Source organism: Giraffa tippelskirchi, chromosome 1 (genome assembly GCF_054371585.1).
Source record: "Giraffa tippelskirchi isolate mGirTip1 chromosome 1, T2T-mGirTip1v1.2.pri, whole genome shotgun sequence".
NCBI classification, from domain to species: Eukaryota; Metazoa; Chordata; class Mammalia; order Artiodactyla; family Giraffidae; genus Giraffa; species Giraffa tippelskirchi.
Genome location: NC_137275.1, coordinates 96,022,698 through 96,039,438, shown reverse-complemented (window position 1 = coordinate 96,039,438; position 16,741 = coordinate 96,022,698). Strand labels below are relative to the sequence as shown.

The 16,741-nt window shown below is 38.8% G+C and overlaps 1 long non-coding RNA gene across 6 annotated transcripts in view; it reads left to right on the top strand.

Annotated features, from left to right (window-relative positions):
* Positions 1-16,741, top strand: part of LOC145504124 (uncharacterized) — a 382,163-nt gene that overhangs the window by 147,999 nt on the left and 217,423 nt on the right. Inside the window, exon 2 of one of the 6 annotated variants that reach the window (XR_014052126.1) lies at positions 11,165-11,312. The exons of the other annotated variants lie outside the window; for them this stretch is intronic. This is a non-coding gene — a long non-coding RNA (uncharacterized LOC145504124). The remainder of the gene's footprint in view (positions 1-11,164; positions 11,313-16,741) is intronic. 6 annotated transcript variants of the gene reach the window in all.

The following is a 16,741-nucleotide window of genomic DNA, read 5'->3' as shown; positions in this document are numbered from 1 at the left end:
ATGTTTTGTCTTTCTTTGGTCTGCCTGTAGGCTTAACACAGAAGAAGTATTCACAAATACTTATTAGTTGAATTTTTATGCAGTTCTGATGACTATTTTCCATCATTCTTCCCATTAAGGTAATTTCTATTTAAGGAGCTACTAAGATGACTGGACTCAGGAAAGCACTAAATTTGTAAAAATTTTCTTGAGGGCATATTATTTAAATTGCTTTCTCTGACTCACTGCTTCAAAGATCTGCATAAATATGTCAAGGTGTTTTATTTATTGTCAAATTACCTGATTTAGGGGACTCTTGGCAAGTAGTCAGTGAATTTAATAGTTCAGTAGTTATGGGATGCTTCTGGATTAGTGGATATTTTATGATTCAGCCTAGCATAGAGGGTTTTTAAAACTTCTCCACATTTATTTGCTGAGTGTCTTTTATTTATTTAAAATGTACATTTATTAGTAACTCAGTATGTGCCACGAACACTTCGACTACATGTTTGGGTTAGAAATGAAGGCTCAGAAGATAGATTTATGTTCTCACAAAGCTTAAAATTGTGTGTGTGTGTATGTAATATGAGGGGGAATATGAATCAGTAAAATACACATGGAATTACAGTGTAATGTGATGACAAGAGCATAGGGGAAGAGCAGGTTGCTAGGTACCAACTCCCTCCTTCAGGGCCAGAGAAGGCCGACTTCTAGAAGGAAGCCATGTTTTAGCTGACAGTGGAAGGAGTGAGAGTTAGCCAGGTACTGAGGGTATGGAAGAGGCAGGGACTGTGCTCCAGGTCAAGGAAATTATACACACGAGATCAGGGACTTGAGGATGTCTGAAATATGCGTACAACTAAGTAAGAAATTATTTTTTTTGTCAGTGAAATTTCCACTCTTAGGGGCAACCATATTGGCAATAATGTTGAAAAAGTGATACGACATTTATGGGGACTTTAGAACTAATAGCAGCATTTACTGAATATTCTTCTATGTGCCAGATGCTGTGCTTAGTATAATACGTCACATGTGTCATTTTATTTAGTCCTTGAAATAGCCCAGTGAGGCAGATACTGATATTATTGCCTCGTAGGAGATTCAGGGACAGAGAGCTTAGGTTTGTTTGCTGACAAACACAGGCAGGTCGCTCTCATTCTAGAGCTTATTGTCTTCATTACTATGCTTAAGGTCTGTTCAGATCTGAAAATTAATAAAACAACTTCAAGCACAAAATTCACTCCCAGTTAACAGTTTCTACTCGAAGAATTGTTCATTTTAACAATCAGAAAATATAGGTTCTTTTCAAATGTGTTTTTCTTTCAGCCTGACATTCGATCACATTATAATAGATGAGTTGATTTCAAATACTAAATGTAAACATGTTAAATAATGCAAAACATGCATGAACACTATACATCGTTTTCAAGTCTAAGGAAGATTAACAAGACTATATACATGAAATATGACTGATTGTTGCTGTATCTTACAGCTAAGAAAAAACTAACACATTGTTCTAGGTTTTTTAGAGAAGTCTCTCTAAACTGAAGTTATTTGAAATGAGCCTGATACTAAAAGGCCATGGTGTTGTTTCCAGCATTACAGGCAAACCTTGGCTTCTGTGTGTTTGACATCTCAAATCCCCTATAAGTTCCTCACTGTGATCCAGCTTGGTCTGTTTACCAAATCTAAATCTCTGGAAAATTTGTTCCTGCAGAAGGTCTAGAAAAGATGATTTATTTTGAGGCTGCACATTTGTCATTCACCTCCACCTTCCCTTCCCAGGGTCTAGCCAAGGCTTCCATCATCAGGTCTGACACCACTGGGAATATCTTTTCTCGTTTGGTTGCCTGTTCACTTTCTTTCTGTCCTTTCTATTAACTCCTCTATCTCTATCCATAATTCAGGTCTATTGTTTGTCCTTTTGTATACATATTTCTGGTATAGATCTTTCCAGTTCCATCTCCTTCCACCTCATTTTCCTCTCGTCTCCCCTTCATTTCAACCTTTCACTTTGAGATGCATTTTTGGAAAGTACTGATATATACAGATTTGCAACCTGGTGTTATCTAATTCCTTGCCTTTTTCCCTTATTCCCTTTGAATAGTCTGCCTAAGTCAGAATGAGTCACAACTCTGTCCTCTTTTTCTCTCCTCTCATGCTATTTTATTTCTTGTATGGTATTGCTGCTTTGGAGAAGGCTCAGAGGTTGCAAAGTGACTCAAGAGATCTGATTTCAGTGGTCTTCTGTTTCTTAGCACCCGAAGGACAGTACTTAAATTTTATGAGGTGTGAGGTCTTATTTTGGGTACTGTGCATCTCCTTTGGCAAAGAAAGCCTCTTTGGGAAAGTGGACATCACCATCTTCAAATTATGCAATGCTAAATGTTCCCTCTTTAACTTTCTTATCTTTGTACATCTCAAACAAGTCTGCCAATTTAGACATGTGGCTAATGAAAATGCTGTATAGCATTCCTATGTTAAAACACTAAAATTTTTATTCATAAAATAACCTGTGATCACTAAAAAAAGTAAAAGAAAAAAATAGGAAAAATTTGTGTAGTCTCTAGTGCTGTGCTGTGTACTTAGTTGCCCAGTCATGTCCGACTCTTTGTGACCCTATGGACTATAGCCCACCAGGCTCCTCTGTCATGGGGATTCTCCAGGCAAGAATACTGGAGTGGGTTTCCATGCCCTCCTCCAGGGAAACTTCCAAACTGAGGAATCGAGCCCAGGTCTCCTGCATTGCAGGTGGATTCTTCACTGTCTGAGCCACCAGGGAAGTCTCTAGTGCAACCACTGTTAATGTATTTTTGGTGTTTTATTTTTTTATTTGCTTCAGAGTTTTAAAAATTCTGTTTTTTAAATCAATAGATTCCCTGGCAGGCTACAGTCCATTGGGTTGAAAAGAGTCGGACATGACTGAATGACAAACACTTTCTTTGGGGAGTATAATGACTAATTTTTCTTTCATGTTTATCATAGTCTCTATAATCATGGCTTTTTATTTTTAAGTTTTTATTTATTTATTTAGGCTGTGCTGGGTTTTCATTGCTGCATAGGCTTTTCTCTAGTTGCGGGGAGTGCTGGTTATTCTCTAGTTGTGGTGCATGGGCTTCTCACTGCAGTGGCTTCTTTTATTGCAGAGTGTCGGCTCTAGGGGGCTTCCCTGGTGGCTCAGCAGTAAAGAATCCACCTGTAATGCAGAAGACTCAGGTTCGATCCCTGAGTCAGGAAGATTCCCTGGAGGTGGGCATGGCAATCCACTCTAGTACTCTTGCCTGGAGAATCTCATGGACTGGGGAGCCTGGCAGGCTACAGTCCAGGGGGTCACAAAAAGTTGGACACGACTGACATGACTGAGCATGCATGCATGGGCTCTAGGATGCTTGGGCTTGTGGTTACAGCACATGGGCTCAGTGTGTGTGGTTCCCGAGCTCTAGAGCACAGGCTCAATTGTTGTGGTACATAGCCTTAGTTGCTCCGCTGCGTGTGGGTCTTCCCAGATCAGGGATCAAACCCACGTCCCCTGCATTGCAAGGCGGTTTCTTAACCACTGAACCACTGGGAGGTCCCTCCCACTTTTTAATATGTGAGATTTCACTTCTCTCTGTGCTCAGTTTGACCAGCTTTCTTTCATCCTTCACTGACCCTCAGTCACTGCATCAGAGTCCCATGGGAGTGATGACTGAGGGAGTACAAAGAATGAAACAATTAAGAAAGAAAAACTCAGCTGTTATGAGCTTTCTCCCACTGATATCTTTTATGCCATCATACCCAGAAACAAACTGTGAAAAAGCCTGGAATTAACTATGATGTAAAATAGTGGAGTAAAGCAGTTAACAACATTTCTGGAAAGGAAAAATACAGACTAACAGCCAAAAATCCTAGCACGAAGTTACTGACATTCCACTCCATATGAATAAGGAATGTTACATTGGTACCAAGAGGGTGTTTTGTACAGATGTTTGTTGAAAGGATAGAGTAGTATAAAATTGCTAGAGGGAGTCCGATTTTACACATGTGTGAATTAGGACTGCAAGTAACAGAAAACAAAATTAAACTAGCTTAAACAAACAAATAAATATTGCTAGCTTCCCTGCTCAAAAATTCAGAGGAGGCTAGCTTCAGCCTGTCTTAATCCAATGGCTCTGGCTGGTTCTCTGAAGTTTGCTCAGCTGTACCCTCCTCTGGGTATTGGCTTCATCTTCAAGCTGGCTTCTTCAAGGAGGCAAAATGACTGTAGCTGTTTTAAGCTTCACAGTTCTGTTTCATGACTTTCAGAGGGAATGAGAGCTACTTTTCTGGTGATTTTTTTTTGACTGAGAAAAGTTAGTTTCCAGGAGTTCTATGTAAATCTTCCATTGTACTTCCTTGGTCTCAATTAGATCATAAGATCTAATTGGTCTCAATTAGATCACATGTCCACAAAGACTCAGACATGACTGAGTGACTGAACTGACTGAGCTGTCCATTCCTGAGCTAATCTCTGTAGCCAGGCAGTGCCTGCTGCTGATCGGCTTACATCTGTATTCCTCACCCAGTCACAGTGGCAGACATGTTGAGGTTACCTTTACACCAGTCGGGTTCACTTCTGTAGCTCAAGATGTGGTACTTGTCCCTTTATGCATTTGGCCTCATGAAGAAGAGAAGGATGCAGGAAGGAAAATTGGACCATTTTTAGAAGAAGGGAAAAATGGGAATGAATGTGGTGTAAATTTAACCCATGATGATTGCGATTGACACTTTCACAGGGCTTCCTTGGTGGGTTAGATGATAAAGAATCTGCCTGCGATGCAGGAGACCTAGGTTCAATCCCTGGGTTGGGAAGATCCCCTGGAGAAAGGAAAGGCAGCTCACTCCAGTATTCTTGCTTGGAGAATTCCATGGACAGAGGAGGCTGGGAGGCTGCAGTCCTTGGGGTTGCAAAGAGTCAGACATGACTGAACAACTAACACACTTAATTGCCTGTCTGAAACTTGTATTTAGTTTAGGGCTTGATCCCTTTGAAAATACTAAAAACTTAGAAAATGTCCCCATAAAGAGAACAAATAATAAATCCTGTGTGATACACAATTATGATAAAAATACTGAAGTTGTTAAATTTTGGAGAAGAGGTGGTTAAGAGTATGTGGTTTTGGAGACATGTTTTATAGGTTTTCAAGTCTCACCTCTCTTACTGGTTTTTGATTTTGGCAAATTGCTTAATCTGCGTGTGCTTTAGCTTCCTCATCTGTAAAGTGATATCCTGAAATATCCATTGCACAGGGTTGTTATGAGGGCTAAATGGGCTAATATATACAAGCTTTTATGTCAGAGCCTTGTTCACATTAGCACTTGATAAAAGCTTCAGTCAGTCAGTTCAGTAGCTCAGTCGTGTCCGACTCTTTGCGACCCCATGAACCAAAGCATGCCAGGCTTCCCTGTCCATCACCAACTCCCAGAGTCCACCTAAACCCATGTCCATTGAGTCGGTAATGCCATCCAACCATCTCATCCTCTGTCGTCCCCTTCTCCTCCTGCCCCCAATCCTTCCCAGCATCAGGGTCTTTTCCAATGAGTCAGCTCTTCATATCAGGTGGCCAAAGTATTGGAGTTTCAGCTTCAGCATCAGTCCTTCCAATGAATATTCAGGACTGATCTCCTTTAGGATGGACTGGTTGGATCTCCTTGCAGTCCAAGGGACTCTCAAGTGTCTTTTCCAACACCACAGTTCAAAAGCATCAATGCTTTGATGCTCAGCTTTCTTTACAGTCCAAATCTCACATCTATACATGACCACTGGAAAAACCATAGCCTTGACTTGATGGACCTTTGTTGACAAAGTAATGTCTCTGCTTTTCAATATGCTGTCTAGGTTGGTCATAACTTTTCTTCCAAGGAGCAGGCATCTTTTAATTTCATAGCTGCAATCACCATCTGCAGTGATTTTGGAGCCCCCCAAAATAAAGTCAGCCACTGTTTTCACTGTTTCCCCATCTATTTGCCATGAAGTAATGGGACTGGATGCCGTGATCTTAGTTTTCTGAATGTTGAGCTTTAAGCCAACTTTTTCACTCTCCTCTTTCACTTTCATCAAGAGACTCTTTAGTTCTTCTTCACTTTCTGCCATAAGGGTGGTGTCATCTGCATATCTGAGGTTACTGATATTTCTCCCAGCAATCTTGATTCCAGCTTGTGCTTCATCCAGCCCAGCATTTCTCATGATGTACTCTGCATATAAGTTAAATAAGCAGGGTGACAATATACAGCCTCGACGTACTCCTTTTCCTATTTGGAACCAGTCTGTTGTTCCATGTCCAGTTCTAACTATTGCTTCCTGACCTGCATACAGGTTTCTCATGAGGCAGGTCAGATGGTCTGGTATTCCCATCTCTTTCAGAATTTTCCAGTTTACTGTGATCCACAGTCAAAGGCTTTGGCATAGTCTCTAAAGCAGAAATAGATGTTTTTCTGGAACTCTCTTGCTTTTTCGATGATCCAGCGGATGTTGGCAATTTGATCTCTGGTTCCGCTGCTTCTTCTAAAACCAGCTTGATCATCTGAAAGTTCACGGTTCACATATTACTGAAGCGTGGCTTGGAGCCTTTTGAGCATTACTTTACTAGTGTGTGAGATGAGTGCAATTGTGCAGTAGTTTGAGCATTCTTTGGCATTGCCTTTCTTTGGGATTGGAATGAAAACTGACCTTTTCTAGTCCTGTGGCCACTGCTGAGTTTTCCAAATTTGCTGTCATAATGAGTGCAGCACTTTCACAGCATCATCTTTCTGAATTTGAAATAACTCAACTGGAACTGCTTACTCTGAATCAAATTCATAATCTACTCTGATCAAAATTCCCGCATTGTCCATTTTATCAGTTATTCATATGATATAATATTAATGCTTTAATAGAAGATTATTTGAAAACTAGTAGTTTAATTTCTTCCATGACGTGATGTAAAATAATTTTTTTTGAAATATTCAGGAAATGTGCATAGAGAGGTGACATATATTTTACTTTGTTCTGTGTGTTTGTGTTTAAGATTTGTCAATGCCCTTAAAATTTGTTCATTTTCATGATCCTTTTACATTATAAAAATAATATATTGAATTGTCATCCACTCCGCAGAGGTGAAACCCAACCTAAAATTTGATGTCAAGACTAACAATGCCACACACGCACCAAGAAAGTGTGAAAAGATTTACTATTGACAAAGCAAAGAGCAGGTCCAGAGACAGGTTGAAAAATAGGGAGAGGAGACTGGCTCGGCCTTTAATGTAGTCTGGGGACAAGTCTAGGGTCTAGGTTCCTGGGCATGGACTAGGGACCATGTGGTTTGAAATTCCACTGTTAGCAAAGGAGGTAGCACCTAGGATTGCTCATCAGCTTGCCCATCTGAGGAACAGAAAGGGACGGGTGATGGGTGATAGGCTTTGAAGGCTATCAGCAGTCAAAAATCATGGATATAGTAAATCGGTAAAGACAACCCTGTATGCGACACAACAAAAGAGACACAGATAAATAGAACAGTATTATGGACTCTGTGGGAGAGGGTGAGGGCGGGAGGATATGGGAGAATGGCATTGAAGCATGTAAATTATCATGTGAAACGAATCGCTAGTCCAGGTTCGATGCACGATACAGGGTGCTCAGGGCTGGTGCACCAGGATGACCCAGAGGGATGGGATGGGGAGGGATGGTGGGAGGGGGGTTCTGGAAGGGGAACACAGGTACACCCATGGCGGATTCATGTCAATGTATGGCAAAACAAATACAATATTGTAAAGAAAAAAAATGGATAAATAAACTAATTAAAAAAAATCATGGATAAATCAGACCCTTTATTAGTAAACATGGAAGCTATAGAAATTGTAATGCAGAAATGAAAATCTTTGGCAATCATCTAATCCAGACACATTTATTTGTATATTTTCTTTCTCATTATTCTCTATTTAGGTTATTCCTGGCAATTTTAAAATCCTATAACTTGACTTTTTTTAGCCAGTTTTCAGCCAATATGAATCATATTAAGCCTCACATTGTGTGTACTGAACCAAAGAAAAAGGCTAGTTTGGCTGTAAATCTTCTGGAAAAATCAAATTGTCTTATGGGCTTTCCTCTTTTAAATTTCAAGCCATTTAAGATTATCCATAGTAACGTTTAATGGATAATATCTGTTTCAATGTATTAACCAAATGACAGTATAACTTCTGTTCATGTCATGTTAGTCTAGATCCAGAGAATCAACATCAGTCCGCCAGATAAAACCCATGCTTAAATGATCTGAAGTGTTTGTCTTCTTTTTAACTTTATTGATTGCCCATTTTCAGAGTTATTAATTATATTTCATTTTTCTATCTTTGTTTTGAACTATTTTTTTTTGACTGGGCTGAATCTGGGTCAGATTGACTCTAGAGGACTCTAAATACAGTCTAATTATAAGAAAAAAGTTTCTTTCCTTTTAGTATAACATAGTTATACAGTTACATAGTTTAAAAATGTAAAAAAATATAAACTCTATGGACTTATATTCTAGCCACAACTCTAGCAGGCTTGCAATAAGTCAGATGAAGCTTATTAATATGCAATTTAAGGAAAATTCTGCCATCAAGTTATATTCGTTCATTTAATAATCATTCATGATAGGGTGTTGATTGCTGAGAACACAGTGGTGACTAATATATAATCACTGATTTAAGAAACTTTCACTTTAGTAGGGATAGCAGACAATTAAGCAGTCAAATGCAATGGCGTATGATAAACATTAGGAAACAACAAACCACAAACATACTATTAAGTTTGCTGAAATATCTATAGCACTGATTTTTCTTTTAGGTGTGTGACCTTGGGATTTTCTTAACTTTTGTAAGCCTTAGTTTCTCATCTGTTGTATATGTCTGATTACACATGGTTCATTTTTTAAAATTTTGGTAAGGATTAAATGAAAAAAATATGCAGAGTACCTAGCACAATGCTTTTGTATAGTAAGTGCTTGGTGAACAGTAGATGTTATTAGTAGTAGTCAAAGTCATGATTGTTGTACCACTACTCATCTTAAAAAGGCTTTAGAAATATTGTCTTAAAATTGGTAAGTGCGAAGCAAAATTTAATTATAATTTGGTTATGTCACTTATTCCCTTACACCAAAACTCTTGAGTGGTTCCTCATTTCTTGTATAATAAAGGCCATATTATTTTTCTTACATTTGGAGGCCCTCAACAATTCATCCCTTAACCTCTCTCTTTCAGTGAGCCTTTTACGCTCCTTTTCAACTCTTCTTTAAAGTGTGATCTATACTTGCTTGTTTCTCTTCCTCTACTCTTAGGCTGTAATAATTGAAACTAATATTTGTTAGTATTATGTAGCAGGCACTGAGTAAAGTATTTTACATGAATCATCTTATTTAATACTTAGAGCATCCCTGTGATGTACTCATATTATCCCAATTCAGAAGTGAGAAACTGGACCAAGTCATAGAGCTAGTAAGAGAGAATGCCAGAATTCTAACCATTACTTCACATTGCCAATGCTTAACCATTGTGCTCCTCTGCTTTCACCCAATCTGCCTGATGAGATCCATTCATCCTTCATGGCCTTCTTGCAACTGCAACTTCTGTAAAGAGCTCCAGTTGTCATAAAAGTTAACCTTTTGATTCCACATGTATCTAGAACTTGTTTAAACCTCTATTACAGTGTCTGCCTCATTCTACTTGCTATTTTTGTTCTTTATGTAAATATCCCCTGAATGGAGTTGTAGACAGCCCAAGTAGATGCCAAGTCTTCATCAGTTTTGTGCTCCTTGGAGGACTACATAATATACTTTATATTTCAGAAGCCATCAATGGATGTTTTTGGAATTAAATTCAGTTACCCTAAACTGTTTGACCTCTGAAAATATTTTATTATCCATGTTGAAGTGAAACATTAGAATTTTAAGATGATTATGGTAATTTTTGTTTTAAAGATAGACACTTCCACTCAATAAATAATGTGTTCACAAGTGGTTGATAATGCAAGTGCCATAGAGGACTCAACAGTTCTGTTCTAGTTTCAATAGTTGAGACTTCAACAACTACATTCTTCATGCTCAGCTAGACTATAATGTTAGATGCTAAGTTCTGAGAGGCAGAAGCATGCTTGTCTTAATTACTAAGAATTCTCAATCCTTAGAACTGTGCCTGGATGCAGTCAGCTCTCAATTCATATTTATGTGATTGACGTTAGTTAAATGTTGAGCCAACTTAAAGCTTTTGAGAAGCAAATGGACTGTCAGGAAATCAGATGATGAGTCAAATAAGGATATAATTCCAAAGACTCCATCACTTCAAATGTGCCGCTTAATGGGCAACCTTTCTTTCTTTTTATACTGTTCATTCCAAGGTGGCATGTTAGATGGTTATAATTCACAAGGTACATATTCAGCTTTTTTTCTGTGCTACTGTCACATGTACAGCAAACTGAAATGGAATATATTCATTTATCTGTAAGGTTGCAATAACTCTAATTTTATGACTGTACCTTTCTCTTTGCCTGTCTCCTAGCTATAATCTTTTACGTAGTTTCTGGAGCTGGCCTCTCAGTGTAAATCCTTATCTGAAGCCTACACTTCACCACCACTTTTTTTGGAGTGAGCGTGGCAGCACCATTTCTAGTTGTGGAACTGACAGAATCCTGAGAGATAACCAGATGTATAAGTTACTTCCCATCATTTTTAAAAATAGGCTTTGGGGCAGAACTTTGCCTGGGGCTCAAAACTACAGTGTGAAGGTATAAGAGTACTGGGTCGTTTTAATGTATTTCCTGATGGAAAACACTTTTGCTGCATTTATGAGTAGCATGGTTTGCTCTCTGACAAAATAATAAGGCTATGATTCCAGATAATAAGCCTCCTGATGGAATAACCACTATTATCTGCTAGCTGGGGACGTTTTTATCATCTGTCTCAAGTGAAAGTGGAAGGAGAAAGATGGGAGGATGGTAAATAAGAAAAGAGCCAGAAAGATTGATTTCTGGTCCAAGAATTCCTGCTTTGTTTTTCCTTGTTATCTTGAGGTTTTTGTGAATGTTCATAAATAAGCACGTTTACTAAAAGATTTCACAAAGAAGATTAATGCAACAAGTTCTTTGGAAACTCCAGGAAATATGAAACAGCAAAAAGATTTCTCTCCTCACCTTTATAATTGGATATGTCTTCCCTGGCAGGTGGCCACATACTACCAGGGCACACCCTCCGTGAAACTGTCCTGTGGAAGCTTATGTGTCTTCAGTTATTCACTGGACATTGTCAGAGGAGCCAGAAGAAGTGAAGAAAGAACCTTCCAAGTTACTGGAAGCCCCCCAGGAGTCCCTGGTAATAAATGGGACGTAACAGCACTAAAAAATGGATTTATTTAAAAGGCAAATACTCTAGAAGTCATTAAAACTTTCATATTCAAGCTCTGTCATAGAGTGACTTCCCCCGCCCTGCCCCCAAACATATACAAACTACCCACATTTTCATCTGGTATATTAAGGTTAAGTTAAATATTCACATTTTGCAATACTTAGAAAAGTCATTTCTTTTACTCAGTGCTCCGCAAACAAGAGGCTATTTCCCACACCAGAGAATATGCAATGGAAAACTGCCCTCTAAGATATTAAGACTTAATTGTTTAATTAAGATCAGCATAGCCTATTCAAACTGAAGTTAATGGATTCAGACATCATATATTTCCTGATGTTTTTTAATCTTCTTGGTTGTTTAGCTGATTTCTGATTTCCTTTTCTTTTTCTTTGTGTTCTCAGAGTGCCTGTACCCACTGGGAGATGATGGTTCTATGAAAATGATTCTGAACATTAACCCATGTGCTATCATTCTTTGAATGTGAACCTTAAGGATTTTAGTTTTCTTTCCTCCTTATTTTTAATTTTTGGTGTTGTGTTCCCTTTAACAGAGAAATGTCTCACTGACCTTAGCTCACAGTGTGCCTCCACCCCACTCCATCCCCCGACACCTCCTCCACCCCACGGATTCTGTTGCCTCTATCATCTTTCGGTGGTGCTGAATGTATATAGCTTTGAAACACTTTGGAATGAAAGGTGCCATGAAATTGTAAAGTGTTTTTATCACAGGGTTCTGCCAATATGTCTCGATCCTGACGGGCAACACCTCTGCTATTTCAGTGTTGTGACGGGGACACACAGCTGGTCCTGAGAAGGCACCGTGCTCAGACAAGCATGTGAGATTGCATTTGTCCTTGGGGGTGAGCCCTAAGTGTTAGAGCATCTACCATGTTTAGACAGTTGTGGGAGATGCATGGGAAGAAGGTTAGTGCCTTGCTACTTCAAGTGCGGTTTGTGGCATCTTCTAGGCACTTATTAGGTATGTAGCACCTTGGGCCTTGTCTCAGACCTCCTGAGTCAGAATGTGTATTTAACATGATATACAGGTTATTTGTATACTAATTGGTGTAGTGGCCATCTGCTATTTTTTTTTCTGTCCTGCATTCCTGGTTCTGGTAACCATACCTCTCACCCCTTCTTAAAAAACTCCTTTATCTTAATCAAGTGATTCTGCTGGGGTTGCCAGACACAGGGCCCTGAATTTTTGGCCATTGAGGTACTCACATAATTCAATCTTGGATATTTAAGCTGCAGCAACTGATCTCAGCGTGGTCATATGGGCTCTATGTCCCAAACTGGGCTGGTAAGGCCCAGTTCTTCACCCTGAAATTGGAGGGGAAGCCTTTTCTCTCTGGAGGGATGAACCTGGAAGGAGGTAACTTGGAATTGTCAATGGCTATTTTTTTTTCAGTTGACTGGAGAATGCTTGTGTACTGTAGAGAAGAAAGAGATTAACATCCAAAGGAAAGTAGAGGCATGAGCTGGAGCTCTGTTGCCTGACCACTGCTGTAGTCTGGTTGTATGAACTCATGAAGTGTCCTTTTTGCTTTGCCTGGTTTGAGTTAGGTTTCTGTCCATGACAGAGGAAGCAAAGATTCTCCATTACATCCATAAACATAAGAAAATTGGGGTTGATATGAGAGGATTAAGCTTTCAAGTATTAGCTTATTACACAAGAAAACTCAAAGCAAATTGTGACCTAACATATGCTTAAACTCTCTAGTGTTCTCTCTTTATATATAAGAAAACAATTCATAAGATTTTTGAAAGTTTTAAGTGAAAAAAATGAATATAAAATACCTAATATGGTGACTGATATATAGCAGATGTTCAATAAATGTTATCTACTATCATTTGTTGGTGTTACCGGTCCCATCACTTCATGGCAAATAGAAGGGGAAAAAGTGGAAACAGTGGCAGATTTTATTTTCTTTGGCTCCAATATCACTATGTACAGAGACTGCAGCCATGAAATTAAAAGACACTTGTTCCTTGGAAGGAAAACTATTACAAACCTAGACAGTGTGTTAAAAAGCAGAGCATCACTTTGCCAGCAAAGGGCCATATAATCAAAGTTATGGTTTTCCCAATAGTTATGTATGGATGTGAGAGTTGGACCAAAAAGAAGGCTGAGCACTGAAGAATTGATGGTTTCCAATTGGTGCTAGAAGAGACTCTTGAGAGTCCCCTGGACAGCAAGGAGATTAAACCAGTCAATCCTAAAGGAAATCAATCCTAAATATTCATTGGAAGGACTGATGCTGAAGCTGAAGCTCCAATACTTTGGCCACGTGATGTGAAGAGCTGACTCACTGAAAAGACCCTGATGCTGGGGAAGATTGAGGGCAGGAGGAGAAGGGGACGACAGAGGATGAGATGGCTTCATGGCATCACTGACTTAAGGATCATGAATTTGAACAAACTCCAGGAGACACTGAAGGATAGGCAAGTCTGGCGTGCTGCAGTTCATGGGGTTGCAAAGAGCTAGACATGACATAGCGACTGAACAACATTAATAGTAGGAGCAGCACTGCAGCAGATTCTCTCTAGGACAGGAATCTTAATGTGACTTTACCCTCCAAGTCTCAATAACTGGCTTGAATTTTTCAATGCAAATTTAACTAGATTTTTTCTCTTTTTTTCTGGTGGATCTAATTTTCTCATTATGAGAAGAATAATCAAAGATACTGGGCTGGAGCTCTAGGTGCATAATGGGTTAGAGAAAGCAGAAAAGGCTAGAGCCCTTCGTGCAGTGAGGCTTCTTTCCCAATGGATATTGTCTCCGTTCCAATGGCAACCACCCTTACTTTCTCCTCTTCTAGGTCTTTTCTCTTCCTCTGTAGAGCGCAGGGGCTGTGGATGGGGAAGGCAACTCGCAATTATAGCTTACAGTGACTCCTTTCTTGATGTCATTGCCTCCCTCACCCCTCCAGGCACATTCTTGAATATTATTTATCTCTGTAGTTGGAAACCTCAGAGAATTTTTCTAGAATTTTGCTCACAGAGGAATCCTCCTTGATTGTTGAGTTAGCAAATGTTTAAAGCAGCAACTCCTTTAAGGAAACTGTTCAAAGCTACTCTAGTCTTGCCTTGGGGAAATAAACTTTGTGACACCGTATTTCTGATTGTCACTTTAATTCTATCTCTGTTTCGTTCAGGCAGGCATAGACACACTGACTCTTTGGCTTAAGTTGGACACACCTTCCTGAAGGTGTTTTCTCAGGCTCCTGTAGGGTAGAGTTTCTCATTGCCTTTAGCCAAAGTTTGAGCTCAGGTATTTGAACACTTGCCAATAGCCCCAAATATCTCTTTCTGTTTTCCTTCATTGGGCAATGGTGACATCTTGATAAATCAAATTAATATCTAGAAAAGGTATCAGGTTAAATTTTGATGCTTATTTTGTGTTGTACTTTTGTCTTTTATAGAATAAAAAATGATTTTAAAAATAGTGATTCTAAAAAAAAGTGGAAAAAAATCTTTAACAATAAATACTGATTAAAATTTATTTAGAATTGTTTAATTACCATGTGTATTAGATTGTATGATTTATAACCTCTGTACGGGGAATGGAAATTCTTTCTTTTGAATTTTACATGCACTTGCTGATTGATTAGTTTACCCAAGGCCCAGTGCTGTAAGAGAAAACTGAATGACTTGATTCTTCTTGAATGACTTGTCTCTAGGTGTTTAAAACTTTGAGATATTTTGCCATGTAACAAGTCAAATCAGAGAAAGCTTACTCTAGTGGTTACCTATGTTGGAGAAGATCGTTGAGAGGATGTAACTTTGGCTAATCCTGGAGTTGGACCTGGGCAATTAATAATTCCTCACCCATTCTGCTGTCCTTGGACTGTGTGTTCCACTTGAGTTTCCTGCACTCGAAACTCAAGGACACAGCCTTTAGATAGTGTTGTTGAGATTATCTGGACAGTATAGATGACTAAACTCAGTTAAGGCCTCTATGTAAACTTTTAAGATTCTAGGAACAGGTATGGAGATCTAATCATCTTGCCAATACATAAGATAAGCCTTGTAAGTTCCCTTGCTTATTAAAACCTGCCACCTACCAATCTTAAGTGGTCTGTCTTTTTCTTGGTCTTTCCTTACTCTATACATGAACAGGGGCTAATTTTAGATTTCACCTGGGAAATTCCTAAGTTTGCAAAACAACAACCTACTGCTATGATGATGAAGTAGCAGTATAATAGACATTTATAAAGACTTTTAGATAATACTTTTTGGACTCATTACTTCCTCTCCTATCGTTAGCATTCTGGGACCTATGTCATATATAGCTTTATTCATACTATGGCTTTTTTCAACTCTGAGTACAACTTGTGTGTTAATCACTAGTCATGTCCAGCTCTTTGTAACCCCCATGGACTGTAGCCTGCCAGGGTCCTCTCTTCATGGAATTCTCCAGGCCAAGAATACTGGACTGGGTTGCCATTTCCTTCTCCAGGGGATCTTCCCAACCTAGGGATTGAACCCAGGTCTCCCACGTTGTGGGCAGACTCTTCACCAACTGAGCCACCAGGAAATCCAACTTGGGAATTGTAAAATTGATGAGAGAGCTGTTTTCTCTACAGGTATTTGGTATAGCAGATAATATATATGTGGTATGTGAGTAGTATACATGTTAACTCATTATTAACCAAAATGGATGGAGACAGAACATGATAGAGTGTTTCTCAAACATTTTTTTCATTATTGTCTTCCTAAATTAAAAAAAAAGAAATTAACATTTTCTCTAGTAAGAGAAATTAAGGAATAAAATTGTGTCAGCAGAGGTGAACTTTGGAGGACCACAGATCATTATAATATCTAAGAATTTTTTGATCTTCAAGAACTAATTTTTACTTCTTTGGAGGTGATATAACCTCTAGTGAAACTGTTTGGCATAGTGGAAAGAACAGGTCTTTTAGCATCAAACAGACTTGATTCAAATACCAGCTTCACCATTTATTAGGTGACTTTGGGTAAACAATCCAAACTTTCTGACCTTCAGTTCACCTGTTCAAGAAGTAAGAATGATAATACCTATCTTGCAGGAATGTTGTGAGGCTTAAATATGTTGGTAAAGTTCTTGGCATTTTAATATGTTACAACAATTGCTAGTAAGGTTAACTAGTCTGAATGTCATTCTCTAATCTTGTCAGATGACAATAGGATGCAGTAGTTATTTATCTAATGCCCACATGGTAATTCGATGTTAATAAATATTCCTATAGACCAGTGATTCTCAAACCTGGTTGCACATTAGAATAACCTGAAAATATTTAAAAATTCCCAAGCTCAGACCACACTGGGGCCAAATAATTTGCAATCTCTGGTGATAGATAATAGGCATTCGTGTGTTTTGAAACTCCCAGGTAATTCCAGTGTGAAGACAGTTTG